Genomic DNA, 19365 nt, shown 5'->3' on the forward strand with positions numbered 1-19365 from the left:
GAATCCTTTACAGATGTCTTAAATACGCGACGGGGTATTATAAGTGGCAGAGTGGCCTTGCTGCCATGATCCACTGAGATTCAGCCCTGCGTCGCTCCGATTCGTCCCTCTCCCCTCTGTCCCTGTCCCCTAGCGAAGGCCCGAGAGCACGCAGTGCATGCCTCGAGACACGAAAATGATTTACGCGCGTGGCGAAACGAAATTCCTAAGGCGCAAGGGGATTCCCGACACAATAGGACGAGTTGTACGACGACTGCAGCCTTGGCCAGCATGTCATGCCATGCCTTAGCATTCGCCAGCATGCCATGCCACTGGCTTGGCCAGCATTCCATGCTGAAGCATTGGCCAGCATGCCACGGCATGGCCTTGCCTTGGCCAGCATGTCATGCCACCGCCTTAGCCAGCAAGCCATGCCTTAGCATTCGCTAGCAGGCCAGGCCAGGGACTTGGCCAACATGTCATGCCACTGCGTTGCCCATCATGCCACGCCACAGCCTTGGCCACATCGACATGCAACGGCCTTGGCTAGAATGCCACGCCTTAGCCTTGCCCAGCATGCCACGGCATCAACTTGGCAAGCGTGCCATGCGACTGCCCAGGCCAACATACCACACCACGACCATGCCATGCATGTCTTGGCACCGCCTTGGCAAGCATGCCATGCCACTGCCCTGGCCAGCATGCCATGCCATAGCGTTGCCAAGCATGCCAAGGCGGGCACGCCATGCCACGGCCTTGGCCTCGGCCAGCATGCTTTGCTACGGCGTTGTGCAACGTGCCACGCCACGGCGTTGTGCAACGTGCCACGCCACGGCGTTGCCCAATGTGCCGTGCCACTGCCTTAGCCTTGGCCAGCATGCCATGCCGCTGCCTTAGCCTTGGCCAGCATGCCTTGCCACGTGGTTGCCCAGCATGCCATGCCACAGCATTGCGCAGCGTGCCATGCCTTAGCCTTGGCCAGATGCCATGCCACTGCCTTGGCCAACATGCCATGCCAACGCCTTAGCCTTGGCTAGCACGCCACACCACGGCCATGCCAAGCATGCCATGGCACCGCCTTGGCAAGCATGCCATGCCAATGCCCTGGCCAGCATGCCATGCCACAACGTTGCCCAACATGCCGAGGCTGGCATGCCAAGCCATGGCGTTGCCCAGCATGCCAAGGCGGGCATGCCATGCCATGGCCTCGGCCAGCATGCCATGCCACGGCCTTGACCCGGATGCCTTCCGGCCGATTTGGCCTAGTGTGCCTTGCCAAAGCGTTACGCAGCGTGGCATGCCACCGCCACGGCCAGCATACCATGGTACCGTGCTGGCCAGCCAGCCATGCCTTAGCCTTGGCCAACATGCCATGCCAACGCCTTAGCCTTGGCTAGCATACCACGCCACGGCCATGCCGAGCATCCCATGGCACCGCCTTGGCAAGCATGCCATGCCACTGCCCTAGCCAACACGCCATGCAACTACATAGCCCAGCATAGCCAAGGCTGGCACGTCGTCCCACGGCCGCAGCTGGCATGCCAAGCCACGGCGTTGCCCGGCACGCCAAGGCGAGCATGCCATGACACGGCCTCGGCCAGCATGCCATGCCATGGCCTCAGCTAGCAAGTCATGCCACGGCCTTGACCCGCATGCCTTGCGGCCGCCATGGCCCAACGTGTCTTGCCACGGCGTTGGCCAGCAAGCCATGCCACCACCCTGGCCAGCCTGCCATGCCAACGCCTTGGCCAACATGCCATGCCAATGCCTTAGCCTTGGGCAGCATGCCACGCCACGGCCATGCCGAGCATGCCATGGCACCGCCTTGGCAAGCATGTCGTGCTACTGCCCTGGCCAGCATGCTATGCCACAGCGTTGCCTAGCATAGCCAAGGCCGGCATGCCATGGCACGGCCGCGGCCGGCAGGCCAAGCCACGGCGTTGCCCAGCACGCCAAAGCGGGCATGCCTTGCCACGGCCTCAGCCCGCATGCCTTGCCACGACGTTGCCCAGCGTGCCACGCCTTAGCCTTGGCCAGCATGTCATGCCACGGCCAGCAAGCCACTGCCTTGGCCAACCAGCCGTGCCTTAGCCTTGGCCAACATGCCATGCCAACGCCTTAGCCTTGGCCAGCATGCCACGCAACGGCCATGCCAAGCATGCCGTTGTGTGCCATGCCATGCCACGGCCTCGGCCCCACGGCATGCCACAGCATTGCCCAGCATGCCAAGGGCGGAATGCCATACCATGGCCTCGGCCCGCATGCCTTGCGACGGCGTAGCCCAGCATGCCATGCGACAGCGTTTCCTAGCGTGCCATGACTTAGCCTTGGCCAACATGCCGTGCCACGGCCTCGGCCCGCATGGCATATGATAGCGTTGCCCAGTATGCCCTGCCACGGCGTTGCCCAGCATGCCAAGGCTGGAATGCCATGCCACGGCCTTGGCCAGCATGCCATGCCACGGCGTTGCCCAGCATGCCAAGGCCAGAATGCCATGCCACGGCCTCGGCCCGTATGACATGCCACAGCGTTGCCCAGCATGCCTTGCCACGGCGTTGCTCAGCATGCCAAGGCCAGAATGCCATGCCACAGCCATGGCCCGCTTGCCATGACACGGCCTCGGCCCGCATGCCCTGCCACGGCGTTGCCCAGCGTCCCATGCCTTAGCCTTGGCCAACAGGCCATGCCACAGCGTCGGCCTGCATGCCATGCCACAACGTTGCCCAGCATGCCAAAGCCAGAATGCCATGCCATGGCCTCAGCCTGCATGCCATGCCACGGCCTCGGCCAACATGCCACGCCACGGCCTCGGCCCGCATGCCTTGCCACAGGGTTGCCCAGTATGCCATGCCTTAGCCATGGCCTCGGCCAGCACGCCATGGCACGGCCTCGGCTCGCATGCCTTGCCACAGGGTTGCCCACCATGCCATGTTACAACGTTGCCCAACTTGCCATGCCTTAGCCTTGGCCAACATGCAATGCCACGACCTCGGCCCACATGGCATGCCGCAACGTTGCCCAACATGCCAAGGCCGGAATGCCTTGCCACGGCCTCGCCCCGCATGCCATGCCACGGCCTCGACCAGCATGCCATGCCACAGCCTCGTCCCGCATGCCTTGCCACGGCATTGCCCCGCATACCGTGCCACAGCGTTGCCCAACGTGCCATGCCACGGCCTCGCCCCGCATGCCTCAGCCCCGGCCCGCATGCCTTGCCACAGTGTTGCCTAGCATGCCATGCCACAACGTTGGTCAGCGTCCCATGCCTCAGCCTTAACCAACATGCCGTGCCACGGACTCGGCCCACATGGCATGCTACAGCGTTCCCCAGTATGGCAAGGCCAGAATGCCGTGCCACAGCCTCGGCCCGCATGTCGTGCCATGGCGTTGCCCACCGTACCTTGCCTTAGCCTTGGCCAACATGCCATGCCACGGCCTCGGCCCGCATGGCATGCAACAGCGTTACCTGGAATGCCAAGGTCGGAATGCCATGCCACGGCATCGGCCCGCATGCCATGCCATAGCGCTGCCAAGCATGCCAAGTCCAGAATGCCATGGCACGGCCTCGGCCAGCATTTCATGCCACGGCCTCGGCCCGCATGCCTTGCCACGGCGTTTGCCCAGCACGCCATGGCACTGCGTTGCCCAGCGTGCCATGCCTTAGCCTTGGCCAACATGCCATACCACGGCCTTGGCCCACATGGCATGCCCCAGCATTGCCCAGCATGCCAAGGCCCGCATGCCAAGCAATGGGCTAGGCCTGTTTGCCATGCCCCGGCCTCGGCCAGCATGCCTTACCACGGCGTTGCCCAGTGTGCCATTCCATAGCCTTGCCCAGCATGCCATGCCACAGCGTTGCCTAGTGTGCCTTGCCTTAGCCTTGGCCAACATGCCATGCCACTGCCTTGGGCAGCCTGCCATGCCACAACGTTGCCCTGCATGCCATGTCACGGCCGTGGCTGGCATGGCAAGCCAGGGCGTTGCCCAACATGCCAAGGCGGGCATGTCATGCCACGGCCTCAGCTCGCATGCCTTGCCACGGCGTTGCCCAGCATGCAATTCCACAGCGTTGCCCGGCGTGCCCTGCCCTAGCCTTGGCCAACATGCCATGCCACTGCCTTGGCCAGTATGTCATGCCACCGCCACGGCCAGCATGCCATGCCACTGCCTTGGCCAGCCTGCCACGCCTTCGCCTTGGCCAGCATGCCATCCACAGCGTTGCCCAGCATGGCGAGGCCGGAATGCCATGCCATGGCCGTGGCTGGCATGCCAAGCCACGGCGTTGCCTAGCATACCAAGGCGGGCACGCCATGCCACGGCCTCGGCCCGCATGCCTTGCGGCCGCCTTGGCCAGCATGCCATGCCACAGCGTTGCCCGGCGAGCCGTGCCTTAACCTTGGCCAACATGCCATGGGCACTGCCTTGCCCAGCATGTCATGCCACCGCTACGGCCAGCATGCCATGCCACTGCGTTGCCCATCATGCCACGGCCGCGGCTGACATGGCAAAGCCACGGCGTTGCCCAGTATGCCCGGCCACGGTCTCGGCCCGCATGCCATGCAACGGCGTTGCCCAGCATGCCATGGCATCGTCATGGTCAGCAAGCCATGCCAAGGCACCGCCTTGTCCAGCACGCCATGCCACAGCAGCATGGCAAGCCACGGTGTTGCCCTGCATGTCATGCCACGGCCTTGGCCCTGGCACTTCCTCGGCCAGCATACCGTGGCACCGCCTTGGCCGGCATGCCATGCCACGCCACAGCGTTGCCCCGCAGGCAGTAGCTTGCCATGCCATGCCAAGGCCAAGGCAGCCTAGCCAAAGCCAGCAGCATGCCATTCCAAGGCCAACGCAGCCCAGCCAAAGCCAGCATGACGCCCTGCCAAGCCAAGGCCAACAGCTTACCATGCCATGCCTAGGCCAAGGCAGCCCAGCCAGAGGTAGCAACATGCCATGCCAAGCCAAGGCCAGCAGCTTGCCATGCCAAAGGCAGCAGCATGCCATGCAAAGCCAAGGCCAGCAGCTTGCCATGCCATGCCTAGGCCAAGGCAGCCCAGCCAAAGCCAGCAGCATGCCATGCAAAGCCAAGGCCAGCAGCTTGCCATGCCATGCCTAGGCCAAGGCAGCCCAGCCAAAGCCAGCAGCATGCTATGCCAAGCCAAGGCCAGCAACTTGCCATGCCATGCCTAGGCCAGCAGCTTGCCATGCCATGCCTAGGCCAAGGCTGCCAAGCCAAAGCCAGCAACATGCCATGCCAAGGCCAAGGCCAGCAGCATGCCAGGCCAAGGCCAAGGCTAAGCCTAGCTAACGCCAGCAGCATGCCATGCCTAGGCCCGGGCCAGCAGCATGCCATGCCAAGGCCAAGGCCAAGGCAAAGGAAGCCCAGCCAAAGCCAGCATCATGCCATGCCAAGCCAAGGCCAACAGCTTGCCATGCCATGCCATGCCAAGGCCAAGGCTGCCTAGCCAAAGCCAGCAGCATGCCATGCCAAGGCCAAGGCAGCCCAGCCAAAGCTAGCAGGATGCCATGACAAGCCAAGGCCAGCAGCTTACCATGCCATGCCTAGGCCAAGGCAGCTTAGCCAAAGCCAGCAGCATGCCATGCCAGGGCCAAGGCCAGCAGCATGCCATGCCATGCCAAGGCCATGGCCAAGGCAGCCCAGCCAAAGCCAACAGCATGCCATGCCAAGCCAAGGCCAGCGGCTTGCCATGCCAAAGCCAGCAGCATGCCATGCGAAGCCAAGGCCGGCAGCTTGCCATGCCATGCCTATGCCAAGGCAGCCCCGCCAAAGCTAGTAGCATGCGATGCGAAGCCAAGACCAGCAGCTTGCCATGCCATGCCTAGCCAAGGCAGCCTTGCCAAAGCTAGCAGCATGCCATGCCAAGCCCAAGGCCAGCAGCATGCCATGTCAAGGCCAAGGCAGCTTGGCCAAATCCAGTAGCATGCCATGCGAAGCCAAGGCCAGCAGCTTTCCATGCCATGCCTAGGCCAAGGCAGCCAAGCCAAAGACAGCAGCATGCCTTGCCAAGGCTAAGGCCAGTAGCATGCCATGCCATGGCCAAGGCAGTGTAGCCAAAGCCAGCAGCATGCCATGCTTAGGCCCGGGCCAGCAACATGCCATGCCACGCCCAAGGCCAAGGCAGCCCAGCCAAAGCTAGAAGCAAGCCATGCCAAGCCTAGGCCAGGGCAGCCTAGCCAAAGCCAGCAGCATGCCAGGCCAAGGCAGCCCAGCCCAAACCAGCAGCATGCCATGACAAGCCAAGGCCAGCAGCTTACCACGCCATGCCCAGGCCAAGGCAGCTTAGCCAAAGCCAACAGCATGCCATGCCAAGGCCAAGGACAACGGCATGCCATGCCATGCCAAGGCCCAAGCCAAGGCAGCCCAGCCAAAGCTAGCAGCATGGCATGCCAAGCCAAGGCCAGCCAAGGCCAAGGCAGCCTAGCCAAAGCCAGCAGCATGCCATGCCAAGGCCAGGGCCAGCAGCCTGCCATGCCAACGCCAAGGCAGCCTAGCCAAAGCCAGCAGCATGCCATGCCAAGGCCAGGGCCAGCAGCCTGCAATGCCAACGCCAAGGCAGCCCAGCCAAATGCAGCAGCATGCCAGGACAAGCCAAGGCCACCAACTTACCATGCCATGCCTAGGCCAAGGCAGCTTAGCCAAAGCCAACAGCATGCCGTGCCAAGGCCAAGGCCAGCAGCATGGCATGCCATGCCAAGGACAAGGCTAAGGCAGCCCAGCCAAGCCAGCAGCACGGCATGCCAAGCCAAGGCCAGCAACATGCCATGCCATGCCTACGCCAAGGCAGCCTAGCCAAAGCCAGCAGCATGCCATGCCAAGGCCAAGGCCAACAGCCTGCCATGACAACGCCAAGGCAGCCTAGCTAAAGTCAACAGCATGCCATGCCATGCCTAGGCCAAGCCAGCCTAGCCAAAGCCAGCATGCCATGCCAAGGCCAAGGACAGCAGCTTGCCATGCCAAGGCCAAGGCAACCTAGGCAAAGCCAGCATCATGCCATGCTAAGGCCAAGGCCAGCAGCCATGCTAAGGCCAAGGCCAGCAGCATGCCGTGCCAAGGCCAAGGCAGCCCAGCCAAAGCCAGCAGCATGCCATGCCAAGTCAAGGCCAGCAGCTTGCCGTGCCATGCCATGCCTGGGCCAAGGCAGCCTAGCAAAAGCCAACAGCATGCCATGCCCAGGCCAAGGCCAGCAGCATGCCATGCCAAGACCAAGGCTGCCCAGCCAAAGCAAGCAGCATGCCATGACAAGCCAGGGCTAGCAGCTTTCCATGCCATGCCTAGGCCAAGGCAACCTAGCGAAAGCCAGCAGCATGCCATGCCAAGGCCAAGGCGAGCAGCAAGCCATGCCAAGGCCGAGGTAGCCCAGCCAAAGCGAGCAGCATGCCATGCCAAGGCCAACGCAGCCCAACCAAAGCTAGCACCGTGCCTTGCCAAGCCAAGTCCAGCAGCTTGCCATGCCATGACGAGGCCAAGGCAGCCTGGCCAAAGCCAGAAGAATGCCAGGCCAAGGCCAAGGCCAGCAGCATGCCATGCCATGGCGAAGGCGGCCTAGCCAAAGCCAGCAGCATGCCATGCCAAGCCAAGGCCAGAAGCTTGCCGTGCCATGCCTAGGCCAAGGCAACCTAGCCAAAGCCAGCAACACGCCATGCCAAGGCCAAGGCCCGCCGCATGTCGTCCCAAGGTCAAGGCAACCTAGCCAAGGCCTGCAGCATGCCATGCCAAGCCAAGGCCTGCAGCTTGCCACGCCATGCCTAGGCGAAGGCAGCCAAGCCAAAGCCAACGGCATGCCATGCCAAGGCCAAGGCCAGCAGCACTCCATGCCAAGGCCAAGGCAGCCGACGCAAAGCCAGCATCATGCCATGCCAAGGCCAAGCCCAGCAGCACGCCCTGCCATGCCTAGGCCAAGGTAGCTCAACCAGGGCCAAGGCAGCCCAGCCAAAGCCAGCAGCATGCCACACCAAGCCAAGGCAAGCGGCTTGCCATGCCATACCTAGGCCAAGGCAGCCAAGCCAAAGCCAGCAACACGCCATGCCAAGGCCAAGGCCCGCAGCATGCCATGCCAAGGACAAGGCAGCCTAGAAAAAGCCAGCAGCATGCCATGCCAAGCCAAGGCCAGCAGCTTGCCATGCCATGCCAAGGCCAAGGCAGCCGAGCCAAAGCCAGCAGCATGCCATGTTGAGGCCATGACCAGCAGGATGCCATGCCAAGGCCAAGGCAGCCTAGCCAAAGCCAACATCATGCCATGCTAAGGCCAAGGCCAGCAGCATGCCATGCAATGCCAAGGCCAAGGCAGCCCAGCCAAAGCCAGCTGCATACCATGCCAAGCCAGGGCCAGTAACTTGCCATGTCATGCCTAGGCCAAGGCAGCCTAGCCAAAGCCAGCCGCATGCCATGCTAAGGCCAAGGCCAGTAGCATACCATGTCGAGGCTAGGGCAGCCCAGCCAAAGCCAGTAGCATGCCATGCGCAGACAAGGCCAGCAGCTTGCCACGCCAAGCCAAGGCCAAGGCGGCCCAGCCAAAGCCAGTAGCATGCCATGCCAAGCCAAGGCCAGCAACTTGCCATGCGATGCCTAGGCCATGGTAGCCTAGCCAAAGCCAGTAGCAGGCCAAGCCAAGGCCCATGCTAGCAGCATGCCATGCCAAGGCCAAGGCAGCCCTGCCAAAGGCAGTAGCATGCCATGGCAAGGCCAAGGCAGCGCCGCCAAAGCCAGCAGCATGCCATGCCAAGTCCAAGGCAGCCTAGCCAAAGCCAGCAGCATGCCATGCCAAGCCAAGGCTAGCAACTTGCCATGACATGCCTAGGCCACGGTAGCCTAGCCAAAGCCAGCAGCATGCCATGCCCAGGCCAAGGCCAGCAGCATACCATGCCACGTCAAGGCCAAGGCAGCCCAGCCAAAGCCAGCAGCTTGCCATGCCAAGCCAAGGCCAGCAGCTTGCAATGCCATGCCTAGGCCAAGGCAGGCCAGCCAAAGCTAGCAGCATGCCATGCCAAGCCAAGTCAAGGCCTGCAGGTTGCCATGCCTTGCCGAGGCCAAGGCAGACTAGCCAAAGCCAGCAGCATGCGACGCCATGGCCAAGGCCAGCAGCATGCCATGCCATGGCCCAGGCAGCCCAGCCAAAGCCAGCACCGTGCCATGCCAAGCCAAGTCCAGTAGCTTGCCAAGCCATGCCTAGGCCAAGGCAACCTGGCCAAAGCCAGAAGGATGCCATGCTAAGGCGAAGGCCAGCAACATGCCATGCTGTGACCAAGGCAGTCCAGCCAAAGCCAGCAGCATGCCATGCCAAGCCAAGGCCAGAAGCTTGCCATGCCATGCCTAGGCCAAGGAAGCCTAGAAAAAGCCAGCAACACGCGATGCCAAGGCCAAGGCCAGCAGCATGCCTTGCCAAGGCCAAGGCAGCCAAGCCAAAGCCAGCAGCATGCCATGCCAAGCCAAGGCCAGCAGCTTGCCACGCCATGCCTAGGCGAAGGCAGCCTAGCAAAAGCCTGTAGCATGCCATGCCATGCCAAGGCCAAGGCCAGCAGCATGCCATGCCAAGGCCATGGCAGCCGAGCCAAAGCCAGCATCACGCCATGCCATGGCCGAGGCCAGCAGTATGCCATGCCATGCCAAGGCCAAGGCAGCCCAGCTAAAGCCAGCAGCATACCATGCCAAGCCAAGGCCAGCAGCTTGCGATGCCATGCCTAGGCCCAGGCAGCGTTGCCAATGCCAGCGGCATGCGATGCCAAGGCCAAGGCCAGCAACTTGCCATTCCAAAGCCAAGGCAGCCCAACCAAAGCCAGCAGCATGCCGTGCCAAGCCAAGCCCAGCAGCTTGCCGTGCCATGCCTAGGCCAAGGCATCGTAGCCAAAGCCAGCAGCATGCCATGCCATGCCAAGGCCAGCAGCTTGTCGTGCCATGCGTAGGCCAAGGCTGCCTACCCAAAGCTAGCAGCATGCCATGGCCAAGCGAAGGCCAGCTGTAATATGTTTTTTCATACGCCCAATTATGGGCTGAGTCGATGTATATGTGTGTATGTTTCCTGTATATTATTTATTTGATATGATGTTGTGATCCTGGCTTAATATTAATAGCTCAATGGAATAGAATTTTTGGTTACCAGGTGCTTCCGTTCTGGCCCCGTATGTACGTACATCAGATTTAATGTCTGTTTCCGATTAGGTCATGCCCAAACTTTTAGGGGCTCGTTTGGGGCGTGACAGGTGGTATCGGAGCACGAGTTGCTATCTCACACATGGATCGATTGTGCTTTAGGGTGTCTAGAAAAGATTCAGGCATGGTGCATGACATCCTGAAAGTATATGAAAAATCGATGGCAACGTTAAGTGTACTCTGATAATGCTAACGACTATAATCCATGACTAGTGTATATTCTTTGTGTCTATTGTGACGAATTGCTATGTAGAATGGGATTAAAACAACAGAAGTGCACAGCGTAAGCGTGGTAAGGATTTGAATGAACTAGTAAGATAATTTACAGGCAAATGATTAGATAAAATGTGTGTTGCTGGTTGACAGTTGTCTGTGAGAAATAATGATAATATGATTGAGTCTTTAGCATCTATTTAGATGAATTGATTAAACTCTAAGCACAGAATATTTCTAAGACCAAAGAAAATGATGTATGTGACTCTAACTTTTATGATATAGTTATGTCCTCCTTGCCATAACAATGTTTAGACCACTGTTTTTTGAGAAGTCACTGTGTTTGACTATTTTGATAAGATGTGTTTTGAGTGATAATTGAAATTATGTTAAGTTTGACCGGCTGTAAGAAGAAGTCATGCATATGGTGATTTTCCTAAAATTGTAAAGGAGTCAAATGATTGTGATTTTGTTCCTACTAACGATTCAATATAGAAGCTCTGTTGGGAAATTGGTTATTGACCTTGAAACAGTATATAATTAATGTGGTTCTATGAACTAAGAAATTTCTTGACGATTCCTGATGGGGAGCCGAAGGAATTGTTGATGATGTTGATCGAGTTATGTATATGTATAATCGGGATTTGTTTGTGGGAATCTATAGTCTAAAATCTGACATCTGTAATCTGTAAACTGTGATATGGAATCCGGAATTTGAAATCTGAAATCTGTCATCTATACTCTGTAATTTGTTTGTTATGTGTCTTCTGTAATTGCAATCAGGATTTCTTGTACGGATGGTTGAATGGAATGAAGAACCACGCCTATATTATGTATCTACCTATATGACACCCATAAAAAGAAAGGCAGTTGTTGATTACTTTGAGGTCAAACTAAGTGATGGGTAAACAAATAAGTTATCGCAAGAACCAAAATCCTATTTTTGCATGTTAATGACCTAAGATGGAGGAATCATTTTTGTGATATCTTTTTGTGTAGATATGTAAATGCTAGATATTGCAAATTGTTAAATTAATCCCTATTCGGTATTTCACGGGTATAATGTGAACTGTTCTGTCTGACATTCTGAATGTTTATAAAAAAATATGGGGATATTCCATATTGATGACGGGTTAACAAGTGCCTACCTCCTCTTACATGTTTATGCAGATTATACAATATGCGCGACGGGATTCCGAATTGATTTACTATCATATTGAACTGATTTGGCTAAGAATTTTAATTTAGCTATTAGGTGGTCAAATTATCTTGTTACTAAACTGTTAAATTTCTAGACATTATGGAATATGGATGGAGGTGATCACTGTATATTTAAGGAAACCTATGATCCTATGAATGAACCTAGTAGGATCTATGTATGGTGAATACGAAACCGTGTGGTTGATTTCATGTCTTCCAGTAGAAAAAGAAAGAATCTTCCGAATGGTGGAATACCGAAGTGATTAAAAAGAGGGCAAATTAATTTGTGCTGTAAGAAGAAGAAATGCTTATTAAGGGAAGATGTTACACCTTACAGCTATGACTGATAGTCAAGCATGATTTCGAATTTGATTTTTGACCTTGTTTTTAACTGGCACCCTTTGCTCAAATAATGGTTGTTATAGTTGTATTTACTGGTCAGATTTGAACTTACGACGACAAGACCAAGTGCCTACAATGGTATGTCTGCATGACTTTACAACTGTATGTTATAATACCATAACTATTTAATTTGGAATGTAGATCTCCTTGCGTTAATGTATGTCGAAGTAATGTTGTGAAGAATTAACGTTAATACTAAAAACTAATGCTGAAGTTAGTGGTTACGTACTTAAACAACTTATATTGTGACTGTTGGAATGAAGTATACCTCATTGACGGGAAAAGATTATGATTATAAACCCTATCTTCAGGGGGGGGGGGGATGATATACCTGGTATGTTCTGCAATAGACTCTTATAGCCGTATCTTAAGCACATGTAATTCTAGGAAATAAAAATGTAAAGTATACCTATATGTTGCTAGCTCCGTAGAATTGTGAAGAATATCATATTAACCTGTGAATTGTTCGAACTAAGAAAGTACGTGCTCATCTATAACTGAATTAGGCAAGGGTGTGAGACTAAGGTTTCTAATCTGTTACATGGTAAAACAAGTTTGAGGGACCAAACTTATTTAAGGGGGGGAGAGTGTAATAACCCGACCCTCACATCTGTTTCTGGTATATTTTTCGGTCCTTTATTCTGTGCATTTACTTGCTTTCTGTGCAATTTCATGTGAAATGAGTTTTAATTAAATAAAACTTATGAAAAGTGATTCATATCTGTTCACTAAGGAAATATTTGTCACAATTAAGAAGTTGGAATCAGAAATTGGAAGCCTTAGGAATTTAATTTTTTGAAATTGATTATATATCTGTGATCAGCATAATTTTTAAGTAATATTAAGCATATTTATGAAATTTCAATTTCAGAATGATTAAACGAATGAATTTTGTCCTATATGCTTTTATATATGACTATATCAATTTAAGCCCTCTTAAGCTTGAACAAAAACATGGAGACATTTCCTGGGAGAGAAAATAGAGGGTGTGGAGAAGAAGAACTAGGGGAGAATAAATTCAACAAGAAGCTTGACAAAATTGAGGAAAGTTGTGGAATTTAGTTCAAGGTAAGCTCAATCCAACCTATTTAACCTTCACATGGGCTTAAGAAAGGGTTTATTTCTTGTTTTGACAACTTAGGGTTTGTAATTGTGTATTATGTATGATTCATGTTTGATTAAAGATGGTATACTCCTCCTTTGGTTGTTTTGAAATCTAATCTAAGTGTTGGATGAAATTATACTTCAATATTTGGTTTTTATGCCAACTCCATGGAATATATATATATATATACAATGTGTTATGTTTTAGAATATAATTGGAACTTTGGAAAGAATTGGATTGTAATTGGTTGTGATTATGAATTCAAAGTAAGGACTAAAGTAGATTGGTGATTGATTTTTGTGTGATTTAGAGCCTTATTCTTGTGTTAAATTCATCTAATTTGAACCTTTTTATGTGTTTGCAAAGATGGGTTTTGTATGAATTTCGGACTGTCAAACAGGGCCCAGGCCGCACGTGTGGAGAAGAGGAAAAAAAAAGTTTTCATTTTGTTTTTGGGCACTCGAGCGGCCGGGTTCTACCGCTCGAGCGGAATTGGGCCGCACGAGTGGCCAAAGTGGGCGCACGAGCGGCCACCCCTGTTTCAGCTTATGCTAAGTAACTTTGAATACGCATATCTTTTGCATCCGGACTCCGTTTTGAGTGATTCTTGAGCCTAAAATCAAGCCCCGAAATTCTAGTTTCCAATGGTGCTGGTCTCACGCCTAGCAGCATGCCATGCCAAGGCCAAGGCCAGCAGCCTGCAATGCCAAGGCCAAGGTAGCCCAGCCAAAGCCAACAGTATGCCATGCCAAGCCAAGGCCAGCGGCTTGCCCTGCCAAGCCAAGGCCAAGGCAGCCTAGCCAAAGCTAGCAGCATGCCATGCCAAGCTAAGGCCAGCAGCTTGCCATGCCATGCCTAGGCCAAGCCAGCCTAGCCAAAGCCCGCAGCATGCCACGCCAAGGCCAAGGCAGCCTAGCCAAAACCAGCAGCATGCCATGCCAAGCTAAGGCCAGGAGCTTGTCGTGCCATGCCTAGGCCAAGGAAGCCTAGCCAAAGCCAGCAGCATGCCATGCCAAGGCCAAGGCAGCCTAGCCAAAGCCAACAAGGTGCCATGCCAAGGCCGAGGCCACTAGCATGCCATGCCATGCCAAGGGCAAGGCAGCCCAGCCAAAGCCAGCAGCATGCCATGCCAGGCCAAGGCCAGCAGCTTACTATGCCATGCCGAGGCCAAGGCAGCCTATCCAAGGCCAGCAACATGCCATGCCAAGGCCAAGGCCAGCGGCATGCCATGCCAAGGCCAAGGCCAGCGGCATGCCATGCCAAGGCCAAGGCAGACCGGCCAACGCCGGCAACATGCCATGCCAAGCCATGGCCAGCAGCTTGCCATGCCATGCCCAGGCCAAGGCAGCCTAACCAAAGCTAGCAGAGTGCCATGCCAAGCCAATGATAGCAGCTTGCCAGGCCATGCCTAGGCCAAGGCAGCCCAGCCAAAGCCAGCAGCATGCCATGCCAAACCAAGGGCTGCAGCTTGCCATGCCAAGCCAAGGCCAGCAGCTTGCCATGCCATGCCTAGGACAAGGCAGCCTAGCCAAAGCTAGCAGCATGCCATGCCAAGGCCAAAGCCAGCATCATGCCATGCCAAGGCCAAGGCAGCCCAGCCAAAGTCAGCAATATGACATGCCAAGCCAAGGCCAGCAGCGTGCCATGCCATGCCTGGGCCAAGGCAGCCTAGCCAAAGCCAGCAGCATGCCATGCCAAGGCTAAGGCAGCCCAGCCAAAGCCAGCAGCATGCCATGGCAAGCTAAGGCCAGTAGCTTGCCATGCCTTGCCTAGGCCATGACAGCTTAGCCAAAGCCAACAGCATGCCATGCCAAGGCCAAGGCCAGCAGCATGCCATGCCAAGGCCAAGGCAGCCCAGCCAAAGCCAGCAGCATGCCATGCCAAGCCATGCCTAGGCCAAGGCAGCCTAGCCGAAGCCAGCAACATGCCATGCCAAGGACAATGCTAGCAGTATGCCATACCAAGGCCAAGGCAGCCTAGCCAAAGCCAGCATCATGCCATGCCAAGGCCAACAGCCTGCAATACCAAGGCCAAGGTAGCCCAGCCAAAGCCAACAGTATGCCATGCTAAGCCAAGGCCAGCAGCTTGCCATGCCAAGCCAAGGCCAAGGCAGCCCAGCCAGAGCCAGCAGCATGCCATGCCAAGCTAAGCCCAGCAGCTTGCCATGCCATGCCTAGGCCAAGCCAGCCTAGCCAAAGCCCGCAGCATGCCACGCCAAGGCCAAGGCAGCCTAGCCAATGCCAGCAGCATGCCATGCCAAGCCAAGGCCAGGATCTTGCCGTGCCATGCCTAGGCCAAGGAAGCCCAGCCAAAGCCAGCAACATGCCATGCCAAGGCCAAGGCAGCCTAGCCAAAGCCAACAAGGTGCCATGCCAAGGCCGAGGCCAACAGCATGCCATGCCATGCCAAGGGCAAGGCAGCCCAGCCAAAGCCAGCAGCATGCCATGCCAGGCCAAGGCCAGCAACTTACTACGCCATGCCAAGGCCAAGGCAGCCCATCCAAGGCCAGCAGCATGTCATGCCAAGGCCAGCGGCATGCCATACCAAGGCCAAGGCAGACCGGCCAACGCCGGTAACATGCCATGCCAAGCCAAGGCCAGCAGCTTGCCATGCCATGCCCAGGCCAAGGCAGCCTAACCAAAGCTAGTAGAGTGCCATGCCAAGCCAACGCTAGCAGCTTCCAGGCCATGCCTAGGCCAAGGAAGCCCAGCCAAAGCCAGCAGCATGCTGTGCTAAGCCAAGGCTTGCAGCTTGCCATGCCATGCCTAGGCCAACGCAGCCTAGCCAAAGGAAGCAACATGCCATGCCAACGCCAAAGCCAGCATCATGCCATGCCAAGGCCAAGGCAGCCCAGCCAAAGCCAGCAGTATGACATGCCAAGCTAAGGCCAGCAGCGTGCTGTGCCATGCCTGGGCCAAGGCAGCCTAGCCAAAGCCAGCAGCATGCCATGCCAAGGCCAAGGCAGCCCAGCCAAAGCCAGCAGCATGCCATGCCAAGGCCAAGGCAGCCCAGCCAAAGCCAGCAGCATGCCATGCCAAGCCAAGGCCAGCAGCTTGCCATGCCTTGCCTAGGCCATGGCAGCTTAGCCAAAGCCAACAGCATGCCATGCCAAGGCCAAGGCCAGCAGCATGCCATGCCAAGGCCAAGGCAGCCCAGCCAAAGCCAGCAGCATGCCATGCCAAGCCATGCCTAGGCCAAGGCAGCCTAGCTGAAGCCAGCAGCATGCCATGCCAAGGACAAGGCTAGCAGCATGCCATGCCAAGGCCATGGCAGCCTAGCCAAAGCCAGCATCATGCCATGCCAAGGCCAAGGCCAGCAGCATGCCGTGCCATACCAAGGCCAAGGCAGCCCAACCAAAGCCAGCAGCAAGCCATGCTAAGCCAGGGCCAGCAGCTTGCCATACCATGCCCAGGCCAAGGCAGCCTTGCCAAAGCCAGCGGCATGCCATTCCTAGGCCAAGGACAGTTCCATGCCATGCCATGCCATGCCAAGGCCAACGCAACCCAGCCAAAGCCAGAAGCAGCTATGCCAAGACAAGGACAGCAGCTCGCCATGCCACGCCTATGCCAAGGCAGCCCAGCCAAGGCCAGCAGCATGCCATGCCAAGCCAAGGCCAGCAGTTTGCCATACGATGTCTAGGCCATGGCAGTCTAGCCAAAGCCAGCCGCATGCCAAGCCAAGGCCAAGGCCAGCAGCATGCCAAGCCAGGGCCAAGGCCAAAGCAACCTGGCCAAAGCCAGCAGCATGCCATGCCAAGGCCAAGGCAGCCCAGCCAAACGCAGCAGCATGCCATGCCAAGCCAAGACCAGCAGCTTGCCATGACATACCTAGGCCACGGTAGCCGAGCCAAAGCCAGCAGCATGCCTTGCCAAGGTCAAGGCCAGCAGCATGCCATGCCACGCCAAGGCCAAGGCAGCCCAGCCAAAGCCAGCAGCATGCCATGTCAAGCCAAGGCCAGCAGCTTGCCATGCCTTGCCTAGGCCAAGGCAGCCTAGCCGAAGCCAGCAGCATGCCATGCCAAGGGCAAGGCCAGCAGCATGCCATGCCAAGGCCAAGGCAGCCTTGCCAAAGCCAGCATCATGCCATGCCAAGGCCAACGCCAGCAGCATGCCGTGCCATACCAAGGCCAAGGCAACCCAGCCGAAGCCAGCAGCATGCCATGCTAAGCCAGGGCCAGCAGCTTGCCATACCATGCCTAGGCCAAGGTAGCCTTGCCAAAGCCAGCAGCTTGCCATTCCTAGGCCAAGGACAGTACCATGCCAGGCCAAGGCCAAGGCAACCCAGCCAATGCCAGTAGCATGCCATGGCAAGACAAGGACAGCAGCTTGCCATGCCACGCCTATGCCAAGGCAGCCCAGCCAATGCCAGCAGCATGACATGCCAAGCCAAGGCTAGCAGTTTGCCATGCGATGCCTAGGCCATGGCAGTCTAGCCAAAGCCAGCAGCATGCCAAGCCAAGGCCAAGGCCAAGGCAACCTGGCCAAAAGCCAGCAGCATGCCATGCCAAGGCCAAGGCAGCCCAGCCAAAGCTAGCAGCATGCCATGCCAACCCAAGACCAGCAGCTTGCCATGACATGCCTAGGCCACGGTAGCCGAGCCAAAGCCAGCAAGCCTTGCCATGGTCAAGGCCAGCAGCATGCCATGCCACGCCAAGGCCAAGGCAGCCCAACCAAAGCCAGCAGCATGCCATGCCAAGCCAAGGCCAGTAGCTTGCCATGCCATGCCTAAGCCAAGGCAGCCCAGCCAAAGCCAGCAGCATGACATGCCAAGCTAAGGCCAGCAGCTTGCCATGACATGCCTAGGCCACGGTAGCCGAGCCAAAGCCAGCAGCATGCCATGCCAAGGCCAAAGCTAGCAGCATGCCATGCCATGCCAAGGCCAAGGCAGCCCAGCCAAAGCCAGCAGCATGCCATGCTATGCCAAGGCAGCCCTGCCAAAGCCAAGGCCAGCAGCATGCCATGCCAAGGCCAAGGCCAAGGCCAAGGCAGCCCTGCCAAGGCCAAGGCCAGCAGCATGCCATGCCAAGGCCAAGGCAGCCCAGCAGAAGCCAGCAGCATGCCATGCCAAGCCAAGGCCAGAAGCTAGCCATGCCACGCCTAGGCCCAGGCAGCCAAGCCAAAGCCGACAGCACGCCATGCAAAGGCCAAGACAGCCTAGCCAAAGCCAGCAGCATGCCATGCCAACCCAGGGCCAGTAGCATGCCAAGCCAAGGCCAAGGCAGTCGAGCCAAAGCCAGCATCATGCCATGCCAAGGCTAAGGCCAGCAGCATGACGTGCCATGCCAACGCCAAGGCAGCCCACCCAAAGCCAGCAACACGCCATGCCAAGGCAAGGCTAGGAGCTTGACATGCCATGCCTAGGCCAAGGCAGGCTAGCCAAAGTCAGCAGCATGTTATGCCAAGGCCAAGGCCAGCAGCATGCCATGCAAAGGCCAAGGCAGCCCAGCCAAAGCCGGAATCATGGCATGCTAAGGCCGAGGCCAGCAGCATGCCATGCCATGCCGAGGCGATGGTAGCCCATGCGCATGCCAAGCCAATCCCAGCAGCTTGCCATGCCATGCCCTAGGCCAGGGCAGCCTAGCGAAAGCCAGCAGCATGCCATGCCAAGCCCAAGGCAGCCCAGCCAAGGCCAGCAGTACGCTATGCCAAGCCAAGGCAGAGCAGCCAAAGCCAGCAGCATGCCATGCCAAGCCAAGGCCAGCAGCTTGCCATGCCATGCCAAGGCCATGGGAGCCTAGCCAAAGCCAGCAACATGCCATGCCAAGGCCAAGGCAGCCCAGCCAAAGCCAGCAAGATGCCATGCCAAGCCAAGGCCAGCAGCTTGCCATGACATGCCTACACCAAGGCAGCCCAACATAAGCCTGCAGCATGCCATGCCAAGCCAAGGCCAGCAGCTTGCCATGCCATGCCTAGGCCAAGGCTGCCCAGCAAAAGCCAGCAGCATGCCATGCTAAGCCATGGCCAGCAGCTTGCCATGCCATGCCTAGGCTAAGGCAGCCTTGCCAAAGCCAGCAGCATGCCATGCCATGGCGAAGGCCAGCAACATGCCATGCAAAGGCCAAGGCAGTCCGGCCAAAGCCACCAGCATGCCATGCCAAGCCAAGGCCAGCAACTTGCCATGCCGTGGCTAGGCCAAGGCAGCCTTGCCAAAGCCAGCAGCATGCCATGCCAAGGCCAAGGCAAAGGCAGCCCAGCCAAAGCTAACAGCATGCCATGCCAAGCCAAGGCCAACAGCTTGCCATGCCATGCCTAGGCCAAGGCGGCATAGCCAAAGCCAGCAGCATGCCATGCCAAGGCCAAGG

At 56.9% G+C, this 19365-nt stretch overlaps 1 non-coding gene across 1 annotated transcript in view; it reads left to right on the forward strand.

Moving 5' to 3' along the window:
- The window catches only part of LOC114290989 (25S ribosomal RNA), a 3397-nt gene extending 3292 nt beyond the window's left edge, over positions 1–105 (forward strand). Inside the window, exon 1 of the ribosomal RNA XR_003639211.2 lies at positions 1–105. This exon is cut by the window's left edge and continues 3292 nt beyond it. This is a non-coding gene — a ribosomal RNA (25S ribosomal RNA).
- Positions 106–19365: the final 19260 nt, after the last annotated feature.

The sequence above is a fragment of the Camellia sinensis genome, chromosome 12, assembly GCF_055761805.1.
Source record: "Camellia sinensis isolate YWXY chromosome 12, ASM5576180v1, whole genome shotgun sequence".
In the NCBI taxonomy this organism is placed as follows: Eukaryota; Viridiplantae; Streptophyta; class Magnoliopsida; order Ericales; family Theaceae; genus Camellia; species Camellia sinensis.